General features: G+C 39.9%; 1 protein-coding gene across 1 annotated transcript in view; it reads left to right on the top strand.

The window, feature by feature from the left end:
• The first annotated feature begins 245 nt into the window (after window positions 1-245).
• Ptk2 (protein tyrosine kinase 2) overlaps window positions 246-11,582 on the top strand; it is a 190,499-nt gene continuing 179,162 nt past the window's right edge. The window contains exon 1 of the mRNA XM_026782712.1: window positions 246-327. The gene's annotated coding sequence lies outside the window, so the exon portion shown is untranslated. The remainder of the gene's footprint in view (window positions 328-11,582) is intronic.

An 11,582-nucleotide genomic window follows, 5' to 3' on the forward strand; every position in this document is an offset into this window, starting at 1 on the left:
AAAACAAAACAAAAAAAATCATTCTTTGTCTAGTTGTTTTCATGGTGGACATGAAGAGAACTGTAAGAGGGCGAGCATGGAGGGACTTAGAGGACTTAGAGAATTGAAATGGGCGGGTGGTTAAGCTTAGTGTTAGAGCACTCACCCAGCATCCCTCATCTGTTAAGTAAGTAAATAGCAGTGAAATAGAGATGTTTATGTATGTGTACATCCTGTCTCTTCCAGGTCTCTGGACTACAATGAAAAGAAGAAACAGATACTAGGAGGATTTTTTTTTATTTTGTTTTTTTTTTTTTTCTTCTCAAAGTCACTGCTGCCTTCTGAACTGTGAGTACATTTCTCTGTGTTTGTACCTTGGTGCTGCTTATTGGGTTTTCTTTCCCTTGTCCAGAGTCTCTGACATACAGGAGCAACAGCAGAATGTAGCTGATGGATAGGACCAGGGAAGACCTGTAATTTGTGTGTGAAGTCTTTTTATGTGTCTAATATTAGCATTATGATGTTGGTTGTTCATAGAACAGTGCTTGGGAATCGCTCTGGACATTATAAACACTCTGAATTATAGTTACTTATTGAATTCTTTTTTTTTGTATTGTGACTAATTTATTTATTTATTTTTAATTTATTTATTTATTAAAGATTTCTGTCTCTTCCCCGCCACCGCCTCCCATTTCCCTCCCCCTCCCCCAATTAAGTCCTCCCCCCAGCCCGAAAAGCAATCAGGGTTCCCTGTCCTGTGGGAAGTCCAAGGAACCCCCACCTCCATCCAGGTCTAGTAAGGTGAGCATCCAAACTGCCTAGGCTCCCACAAAGCCAGTGCGTGCAGTAGGATCAGAAACCCATTGCCATTGTTCTTGAGTTCTCATACTTATTGAATTCTTACAACCAAGTTAAGATCAAGATCTGCTGTTTTACATTTACATAAACTCATAACAGAGAAGTTAATAGTTTCCAAGTTAGAAGTGTTGGTACTGGTGACTGTGGCTTTAGAAGAGTGTTCTTTACTGGTGTTTTACTTTCATGAGTGCTGGCTTCAGATTTTGTCCTAGATTACTTATTTAGGGCATAGGTCCTAACCCCAAGTGGATGCCTAAAATTTCAGATAGGACCAGACCATATGTGTGTTACGTTTTTTCCTATACATGCATACTGGCACCTGTGCCAGTATGCCCATCTTTTAAACATGGGTGTTTGGATCCAAACTCAGGTTCTTAGCAAGTAATCTTTTCCTACTTGATAAGCTGTTGCCCCAGCCCCACTTAAGTTAATTTTTCTACTTAAATCTAGTTTCTCCTTGGACAAAGGGATTATAGATTTTTCTCTTAGGAGATTTTTATGAAGACACTGTGAGATACATTTAATGTATGTTCAGCACTCAGTACCATTAGCAGTTGTATTAGTTAGGGTTACTATTGCTGTGATAGAACGTCAAAAGCAACTTGGGGAGGAAAGGGTTTATTCACTTACTCTTCCTTATCACAGTTCATCTTTGAGGGAAGCCAAGGTAGGAACTCACACTGGGCAAGAACCTGGAGATAGGAGCTGATCCAGAGATCATGGAGGGGTGCTCCTTACTGGCTTGCTCTTCTGATTTGTTCAGCCTGCTTTCTTATAGAACCAGGACCAATAAGCTGAGGGGTGGCACTACCCACAATGGGCTGGACCCTCCCATCAGTCACTGACCCTGACCACATTTTAATATTTTGTCGATAAAGAAATCTTGAAAAGTTTATGGACTTTATTAGACCTGGACAATAAAGTGCCTTCTTACCATTGCAGGACACCCTATTTGTTCCTCATAACTATATGGCACAGTGTGCAAAAGCAAGTAGAAGGAAAAAAGACCACATCCCTGCCCCTCTAACCTAAATGTAAGAATCCTAAGAAATGCAGCCTGTCTTCTAGGATCAAACTTTCTCCCACTTTGAGCATTTGTTTTGCTTTTTGTTCAAGACTATCATGTAGTCCAGGACAGCCTTAAACTCACTGTGAAGCTGAGACTTGTTTGCTTTCTTACTGCTCTGACAAACCCCTGACAAGAAGTAACTCAAAAGGCAACTAAGAAATGCTGAGAGTGAGAGAAATCATCTTCTCCAGTGTCAGTTGGTTATCCAATACCAAATGGCCAGCCCTGAAAACATACACATACAAGAAACATGCAGACTGAACAGGTTGTATTATATGTTTAGGAACACACATGGACAAAGAGAGCAAGGGCGGGGGAACATAGGAATGTTTGGAGGAAGGAAAGGAAAGGAAAGGAAAGGAAAGGAAAGGAAAGGAAAGGAAAGGAAAGGAAAGGAAAGGAAAGGAAAGGAAAGGAAAGGGGGAAATGATGCAATTATTATCACCTCAAAAAAGCAGCAACCCAAGGAAAAGGTTTATTATGACTCAAAGCAGGGTACAGACCATCATGGAATGGAAGGCACACTGGCAGGAGCATGAAGCAGCTGGTCACAAGCAGGGACAACTGCTGAATGTACTAATATACACTTTTTTTTTAAAAAAAATGTATTTAACTTTATTTTATGTGCATTGGTATAATGGTGTCAGAGTCTCTGGAACTGGAGTTACAGACAGTTGTGAGTTGCCATGTGAATGCTGGGAATTGACCTGGGTCCTCTGGAAGAGCAGTCAGTGTTCTTAACTGCTTAGCCATCTCACCAGCCCCTTGATGTACACTTTAATTGCAGTGCACAGGAGGCAGAGATAGGCAGAGCTCTGTGATTTTAAAGAGCCTGGTCTACATAGCGAGTTCCAGGCCAGCCAGGACTACATGATGAGACCCTGTCTTTTAAATATAATGACACATATATCTTTATATTTCTACACATACACAAAATGCTGACAGTACAAGACATACCCCCATGCTTGATGTTTACAAGTATTCGCTGAAGCTACACTTTTCTGTTAACAGAAACAAGGAACTGAGCATTATTTGCAAGCTTTACAGAAATGATAATATATTCAAAATGCATTTAAAAAGGAAATGAAAATTAGAAGAAACATCAGTAGCTTGGCAAGTAGCACTGTTCTGTCTGTTAAAAGTGTAACGACCACATGTACATTTGAGCAACCACAAAACTAAGCTTTGATGAAAAGCACTAGAGAAGTTGGCACAGCTGTAAGGAACTCTGGGCAAATTTCCTTAACTCTAGACTCAGTTTCTTATCTACGAAATAAGAACATAAAATCACTACCTTATTGGATTGCTATATAGAATTAAGTAAAAAGTAGGGAGAAGTACTTTCTGTATAACTATAAAAACGTGAGTTCAAATGTCAAGACTCCATGTAAAAAGCCAGGTGTGTGACCTGGAGAGATGGCTCCATGGTTAAGCATGATTACTGGGCTGAGTATGGCGGTGCATACCTTTAATTCCTAGGACAAGGGAGGCAGAGGCAGGAGGATCTCTGGGTTTTAGGCTAGCCATGACTATATAGGGAGACTCTTTGGAAAAAACACGAGTGATTGAGTCTCTTGCAAAAGACCCAGGTTCAGTTCCCAGCACTTACATCAGGCTGCTCAGAACAGCTTGTAACTACAACTCCATCAGATGCCTCTGACCTCTACAGATAACCACACTCAACATGAACACACACACATAATTAAAAATCAGCCTTTAGGCCTTTAGATGACTCAGTGGTTAAGAGGATTGCCTGCTCTTCCAAAGGTCCTGAGTTCAATTCCTGGCAATCACATGGTGGCTCACAACCTGTAATGAGGTCTGGTGCCCTCTTCTGGCCTGCAGACATACATGCAGACAGATTATTGTATACACAATAAATAAATAAATAAATAAATAAATAAATAAATCTTTTTTTTTTTAAAAAATCAGTCTTTAGAAGAAAAAAAACCCCAGATTGTAGCGCAAGCATCCATACTTCCAACATGCGTTTGGGGATAAGAGGCAGAGCCACAAGAATCCCAGAAAGCTCAAAGAACAGGTAATTTGTAGAGACATCTTAAGGTAGAAAGTGAGGAATACTTGAGGCTAGGTCCTCTAACCTCCATATGAGTGCCATGGCACATACATAAAAAGTGATTCAAGCAGGGTGTGGTGTCGCACACCTTTAACCCCAGCACTTGGGGGCCAAAATTAGCTGTACCTCTGAGTTCAAGGTCAGTCTGGTCTACAAAGTGAGTTCCAGGACAACTAAGGCTACACAAAGAAACCTTGTTTTTACAAAAAGAAAAAAAAAATTCAGAATTCACCAAATACAGCTACCACGACTGTGACTATGATGTTCTAACCACAGTTTCTCAGTCACAGTGTCAAGATTGAAATGTGTGCTCTTCATACACCTGTGTATAAATAGAAAGCTTCAGACTGAGTTCAACACAAGGCCCTGCCCATCCATGAGTTCTGTGCATTCATATGAAAGGAACTGCGGTATCTGCAATTGCAAAGACTGTGTGCAGGCCTTATTTCCAGTCACTCTGCCTCTGCATTTCAATATGTGCAGTGCTTCTTTTCAAAAGCAAGCAATCTGTCAGCTCTCAGCTTTTTACCATTTTATCTTTGAGAGCTGGTTTCCCCTTTGGCTCTAGAGATCTGCCTGCGTACCTCCATAACATGTTCTCAAGCCACCTGCTTGCCCTCTCCAAACATAAGCTAATTACTAAGCAATTTCCTAAGTTTCTCCTGGAGTTCATCTGGTTCTTGGAAAGACTGAAGCAGCAGCACTACAGCACTGACTTCTACACCAGTGAATTGGCTTGAATACCCCAAGGCCAACATTTCTGTGACAAGTAGTCTTAAAGAATTTTTTCATGAAGCAGGATATGAAACACATTTTTAAATTTACCACTTGGATACATGTGTTCTGATATGCTCTATGTTCAAGTTTTAGGACTACAATAAAAAACTTTTCATCCATGTTTAATAACGGGAACCTAATTCCCATGTAATCTGGTTTGAAGTTCCCAAGATGCTGTCTGTATTAAGGCGGTATGGTATGTACAATTTAGTAAAAGTCCCAGCAGACAAGATTTTTAAGTCACTGAAATCTATACTCTACAAAGCCATGCTTTTTCTCCCATTTATTTCTACACTAAGAAGACTCTCCCTTGAGGAAGGCCTGTTCACAGTAAGCTTCCCCAGGAAGGAATCCTCAGTTTTTTGCGCTTAGTTTACCTGCCCTCTCCCTGGTAATAGAAATGGATAAAATACTGTAGGTTCCTCTCATAGTAAAGGTAGGCCTCCAGTGTTCCATCCTCTCACAGAAAATGGGGGTCAAAGACCGGCAATCTAGCGGGAGGTTACCTGGCTATATTCTTGGGAAGGCTTCACAGCTTACAGAGAGGGTGAGGACCTTTAGCTAGATCAAAGCCAATGGGAAGTGTAGGTTATAGAAATTTTAAGTTCAAGAAAATAAGAAAACAGAACTTGAACAAAAAAGAAAATAGAATCGTACTACATAAATGTACTCCATAATGAGCAATGTTTACATAATCACAAACATTAAAAAGTAAAGTGTGGATCCAATCAAAAATTATCATAGAGCCAAGCAGAGAAGGCATGAGAGAAGTATCGTGGGATTGTCCTCTGGGCATGGCACAGCCACTGCAGTATTGAATAGAACAGCGTACTCGCACCCCAGAAGACCCTCACAAGATAAGACCTATTAATATTCTCTCATAAAAGGGGCAGGAATGATCATGAGTAGACTCTAACCTGAAATTCCTCTTGAACCCACCCCAGTTGTTTGTGGAGAAGACAAGGGGTGGGGTTACAAAAGGCTGACCGAAGTGGAGACTCCAGGGATGCAGATTTCCTAAGCTGTCACTCATGCTGGGGTAGGTCTTTTGGGTGATTCAGTAACCCATGTTCCTCTAAGTACCCAAATTATCTCACTGGTTCACCAAACTAGACTCAAATGAAATCTTTTCTTTGGTCTGTCAGAGTCCTGTTGTGATCAGTTAATGTTGTTTTTGAGCATCTCAGAAATGTCACACAAAAAGTAATTTATTGATAAAAACTCCCTTCCTGCCCTGTCATTAAGGTTGACATGGACAACAAGCACAGAAATCCGATTATGAAATAGATTGAATTGCTGAAAGCAACAGCTAAAACAGCCCATCAGCTACTCTACCACTTTGTTCAAGACATTCCTGTTTTGTATCTTGATATCTCTACTTAAAACAATTAAAAGTGCCATGGGGCTGGAACTTAATATGAACTCAGCAAATATTTCCTGAACTTAACTGCACTGTCTAACAATACCAGCTCTTATTGTCCCATGACCCAATGTACATTCATGGCCTCTTCCAGATTCTATATGGGCTACTGAGAGCTACCACTAGACAGAAATATTACTACCTTAAAAACAGGCAATTTTAGTTTAATTCTCATCAACTGCAGTCGAGCCCATCATTCCATGATGAGCATTTTTATACTGCAAAATTTTTCTTTTCCTCAACCACAAACTTCTTGCATCTACTCTTGTTAGTACCTTCTCCCACACTCCAGTGACAGTTACATGCCCTACTTCAGAGAAATGCAGGTCTGTACCTAAAACTACTTCAACTTTCCCTGACATTCCTGCTACAAACATAGCAGAGACTCAACAAACATTGATGCAACAAATGGGGAAACCAGCGAATAGAAAAGTAAAATATTTTGTATAAAGTCCCACAGTCAGTAGTCATAACATCAAAGTTTGACTGCAAGGCCATGACTCTAGGACTGTGACTTTCTCCTTAGCCATAGACAGATGAAACTATAACCTATCACTTAAATCTTCACAGGACAAACCAACACACTCCAACCTCCACAACCCTCATACCACAAGTCAACACCTCTTTAAATCCTTTCATGACATCTACATATACAACATCCAGAGCCCTTAGTGGCGTCATGCTCAAAATAATAGACTAATGAGTTCTACTCTTCTGAAGACTTCTAACAGCACAGAAATAAAAACAAAATGCAATCAGAACAAAACCAACTAAAGAACACAAAAGGGAGAATGTTATTTATTAAACACAAGTCACATATTCTGTGGATATTGACATGTAAACAGAGTAGTTTGAACTCAGTTTTTCTTTCTAATTGGATCAAAACAGACTTTTTTCATGTGTTTTTTTTTTAAGGTTTATTTATTATCTATACAGTGTTCTTCCTGCATGTTTGCCTACAGGCCAGAAGAGGGCACCAGATCTCATTACAGATGGATGTGAGCCACCATGTGGTTGCTGTAAATTGAACTCAGGACCATTGGAAGAGCAGCTGAGCCATGTCTCAAGCCCCTTCATGTATTATTTGTATAGGACAATTTTTAGCATAGACATGCCTTTTGAGAACATGTAAATTTGGAGTACTTGTTTGGTTTGTTTGTTCTGATTTATTTTAACCTAAAGGCATTTCTTTTCTTTTTTTGTGTGTGTGACTATTAAAGGTTTTATTTATTTATTTTTTTAAAAATTTATTTATTTATTAAGGATTTCTGCCTCCTCCCCGCCACCGCCTCCCATAAGAAAATTGTGTATTATGGAGGTTGTGTTTGAATTAGCACAGGCAGTGGTATTTTAGAAGTTGAGTTATATTAGGATTCTCCCATGTTGTTTAAGCTGTGGTAGCTCTGGAGATATTTTACCAGATTTAAGTTAATAGAAACATTCTTTCTAATATCCATAAGATAAATTTAATCAGTCTTCAGTTCTTTTAATCGGTAATAGAGCACAATTATCTTTAAATTGCTAGAAGTGAGAAAATGCACAGCATGTAAAAGTACACCTTCCTGAACCTAAGAATTAATTATAGGTGCACATTTAACTAACTACCTTCCCATTTTTTCTTTCTGAGACAAGGTTCTTTTTGGCTTTTCTGTGTAGCCAGCGCTTTGACTGTCCTAGAACTTGGTTTGGAGACTAGACTAGCTGGCCTCAGGCTCACAGAGACGAGACAGGTTCTTATAAAGTAGATCAGGTTATCTGTGAATTCATAGCGTTCTGCCTGCCTCTGCTTCCCAGTTGCTGGATTTAAAGATTTGGGTTACAATGCTGGGAATGAATTGAATTTCTTAAAAATATTCATGAAAGTTTACTGGGTTTTTTTTTTTTTTGATAGTTTTTGATACCCTATTGAGCAGCTTCGTAGCATTTTCCCCTCATAAAATGTTGCTTTAAAAACCACAGCAGTGAGTGGGAGAGGAATTAGTAGAAAATATGTGTGCAACTGAGTTTTGTCTGAATCAATTCTTCTTTTTTTTTTTTTTTTTTTTTTTGGGTTTTTCGAGACAGGGTTTCTCTGTGGCTTTGGAGCCTGTCCTGGAAGTAGCTCTGTAGACCAGGCTGGTCTCGAACTCACAGAGATCCGCCTGCCTCTGCCTCCCGAGTGCTGGGATTAAAGGCGTGCGCCACCACCGCCCGGCTGAATCAATTCTTTATTTGACTTTTGGAAACAAGGTTGTTCTTAAATGTTCAGCCTTCAAGGCAGCACTGTAATGTGTGGTTTGGTGAGAAGAGTCATCGAGACAATGAAGCACACTGGAGTTGGACTCCTTAGGGTGGTTCTACATCCACAGTGTACTTTCTTCTGTTGGCAGCCTGCCTTGTATCTCTAGCTGGCTATGTGCGGATGCATCTGTAATATAGTACAGTTATATGGTGATATATGGTAGGTACTTGGTGATAGCCTCTGGAACAGTTGGTATTTGAAAACAGAAGGTGATGACATTTTGATCCTGATGTACATGGCTTATTGCCTCATTATATCAAGGTATTTTCCCCTGGAGATCACTGAGTTTATTTTAGTTTTTTTTTTTTTTAGGAGGCTTAAAGCATGTTGTATGTCTGAAGACATTGACAGTTGCTTTAGCCAGGTGGCAGTCACACTGCAGTTGTCATTGCCTGCAGCTGCAGTGTGGATAACAATGTGTACTACATTGGATCTAGTGTGTTACTGTTGTACTACGCACAATGAGTTAATCACCATTTAAAATGTCTTCTAAAATGTTGCATTTTGACCTATTTTTATTGAAAGGTCAGCATAAATGCAGAGGGCTACTAAAATTAGAGACAGTGCTAGGAGCTGGGTCTGGTGGTGTACTCCTGTGATTCCAATAGTGAGAGATAGAGGTTAGAAAGTTAATACTTTGAGGCCAGCCTGGGCTACATGAGACCCTATGTCAAGTGCCCCAACACACTTTAGAGAGGAAAGAAAAAATAGGTGGAATATAAATGTAAAAAAATGTTTATTTCTTAGGTTGTAGGAAAAAATTTTGACAGACCTTAAATAAAATGTATTATACATACTATAGAATGCTTGCCTAACATGCATGAAATTCTGGGATTGATCACAGCACTGCAAAACAGATACCAACCTCACTTTTAGTTCTTCTGCCTTTAGGGTTCTCCCTGTTTAGACATCTGGTTTAAATACCAAATCTGTGCCTTTCCATCAGTGTCATTTCATTCCTTTTTGTTGGGATAAAATATGCCAACAAAAGCTGTTTAGGGAGAAAGGTTTTATTTGTCCTACAATTCCTCCATTGAGCTAGGACGTGGAAGCACCTAGTCACTTCCATCGGCCAGCACTGAATTAATGTGTGTAAGTACCCAACTCATTTTTACAGTATTTAAAATCTCTTGCCTAGGAATGGTGTCACCCACAGTGGGGTTCTTATCACCACAGTTAAGTAATAAAGATATTACCCCTTGGACATGTGCTCAGGCCAGCACAAATCTAGAGAGTCCCTTTGATCATTAAGGGACTCCCCTCCAAGGTATAAAAGCCCTTGACAGCAACCCTCTCAGTTGCTTGCATCCCCAGTTTTGTTATTTAATTTATTTTATAATTTAAGACAGGGTCTCTCTCTGTAACCCCATTGACTTGGAACTCCCTGGGTAGATCAGGCTGTCCTCAAACTGACAGTGATCTTCTGGTCTCTTATCTTCCAAGCCCTGGGATTATACCATTTTATTATTATTATTATTATTAGCTTTTTGTTTGTTTTGTTTTTCGAGACAGGGTTTCTTTGTATAGCTTTGGAGCCTGTCCTGTGTGGAACTCTCTTTGTAGACCTGGCTGGCCTCAAACTCACAGAGATCCATCTACCTCTGCCTCTTGAGTGCTGGGATTAAAGGTGTGTGCCACCACTGCCCGGTGAAAGTTTTTATTTTGAAAACCTTTTTTCTTTTATTGGGGAAGACTCAGGAAGTGAAATAGTAATGATGTCTCACCAGCCATTATTAACATTTTGTAATCTAAGCACACACACTTGTCCCCTCCATGTAGATAAGCTTTTACATATTATATAGATTTGTATTAAGTACTTACTTTTTAAAGAAGATTTTATTTATTATGTGTACCGTGTTTTGCCTGCATGTATGCCTGCAGGTCAGAAGAGGGCACCAGATCTCATTATAGACGGGTTTAAGCCACCATGTGGTTGCTGGAAATTTAACTCAGGACCTCTGGAAGAGCAGCCACTGCTTTTAACCTCTGAGCCATCTCTCTAGCCAGTTAAATGCTTATTTTTATTGACCCTTTGAGAGTAAATTTACTTGTCATGCACTTTACCCTTAAAAACCTCAGTGACTATTTGCTGGCAGCAAGGATGTTTTACAATGCCAATGAAGTAATTGTCAAATTAAAAAAAAATTACATTTGCTATATGCAGATCTGTGGTGGTGTTCAGGCAGTTTAGAGTCTGGAGGGTAGTTAGGATGTTCCTCTGTCTCTATACCTTAAGTTATACAGAATGAAGCCTAGCTGGGCAGGGCTTTCAGTCTTCCTCTGCTGCCACCGTTTTTTTATACACTAATCTCTGACTTCTCCTCTACCCTATTCCCTGTTTTGCTTCAGTATAGTCAATGTCTAAACTGTGGCAGTTGACCTATTTGTATTTCTTAACAGAGGTTTTTCCCCTTGATACATAGTCCAATCCGGTTATAGGCAGTATCCAGTTATGTTTCCTTAGTCTTTTTACTTGCATTGATGATTTTGAAGGATATAGTTTGTTTTTAGACTTATCCCTAATTTGGGTTGTATCATGTTTTCACATGATTGAATCAGAGTTACTCATTTTTTAGCAGGCCTATCCCAGAGAGGATACTGGGTCTTTCTTAGGGTCATTCTAGTACACGGAACAAATCTGCTGCTGCTTCTGTTGTATGTTAGCACTCATGACTGAGGGCATATATCAAGGCAGTCCTATCAGGGACCAGAGATAAAGCTGTGCTGCTGGCAGTAGCCTGAGGAGTTCTTTTCAGAGACTGCAGCCAAGTAAAGATGGGATTCTTCACCACAGAAAAGAATTTCAGGACAGGCCAGTTTGAAGCAAAGCTGAAATGTATTAAGAAAAGGTTTAATAGGTTTCAGCAGAAATTAATAGACACTCAAGGGAAGGCTAAGACACACCCAAGTGTAGTGATATAAGCAGCGGGACTGCGTCCCCAGCACCCCGGGCCGCCTGCTAGCTTATGCCCCGAAATAACAACACACACATTGTATTCATTTAAACACTGCTTGGCCCTTTAGCTCTAGCCCTTATTGGCTAATTCTGATATCCCGATCAACCCATCTCTAATAATCTGTGAGCACCGGTCTTACCGGGAAGATTCTAGCCTACGTCCAT

This window comes from Microtus ochrogaster, chromosome 15, assembly GCF_000317375.1.
Source record: "Microtus ochrogaster isolate Prairie Vole_2 chromosome 15, MicOch1.0, whole genome shotgun sequence".
Lineage (NCBI taxonomy): Eukaryota > Metazoa > Chordata > Mammalia > Rodentia > Cricetidae > Microtus > Microtus ochrogaster.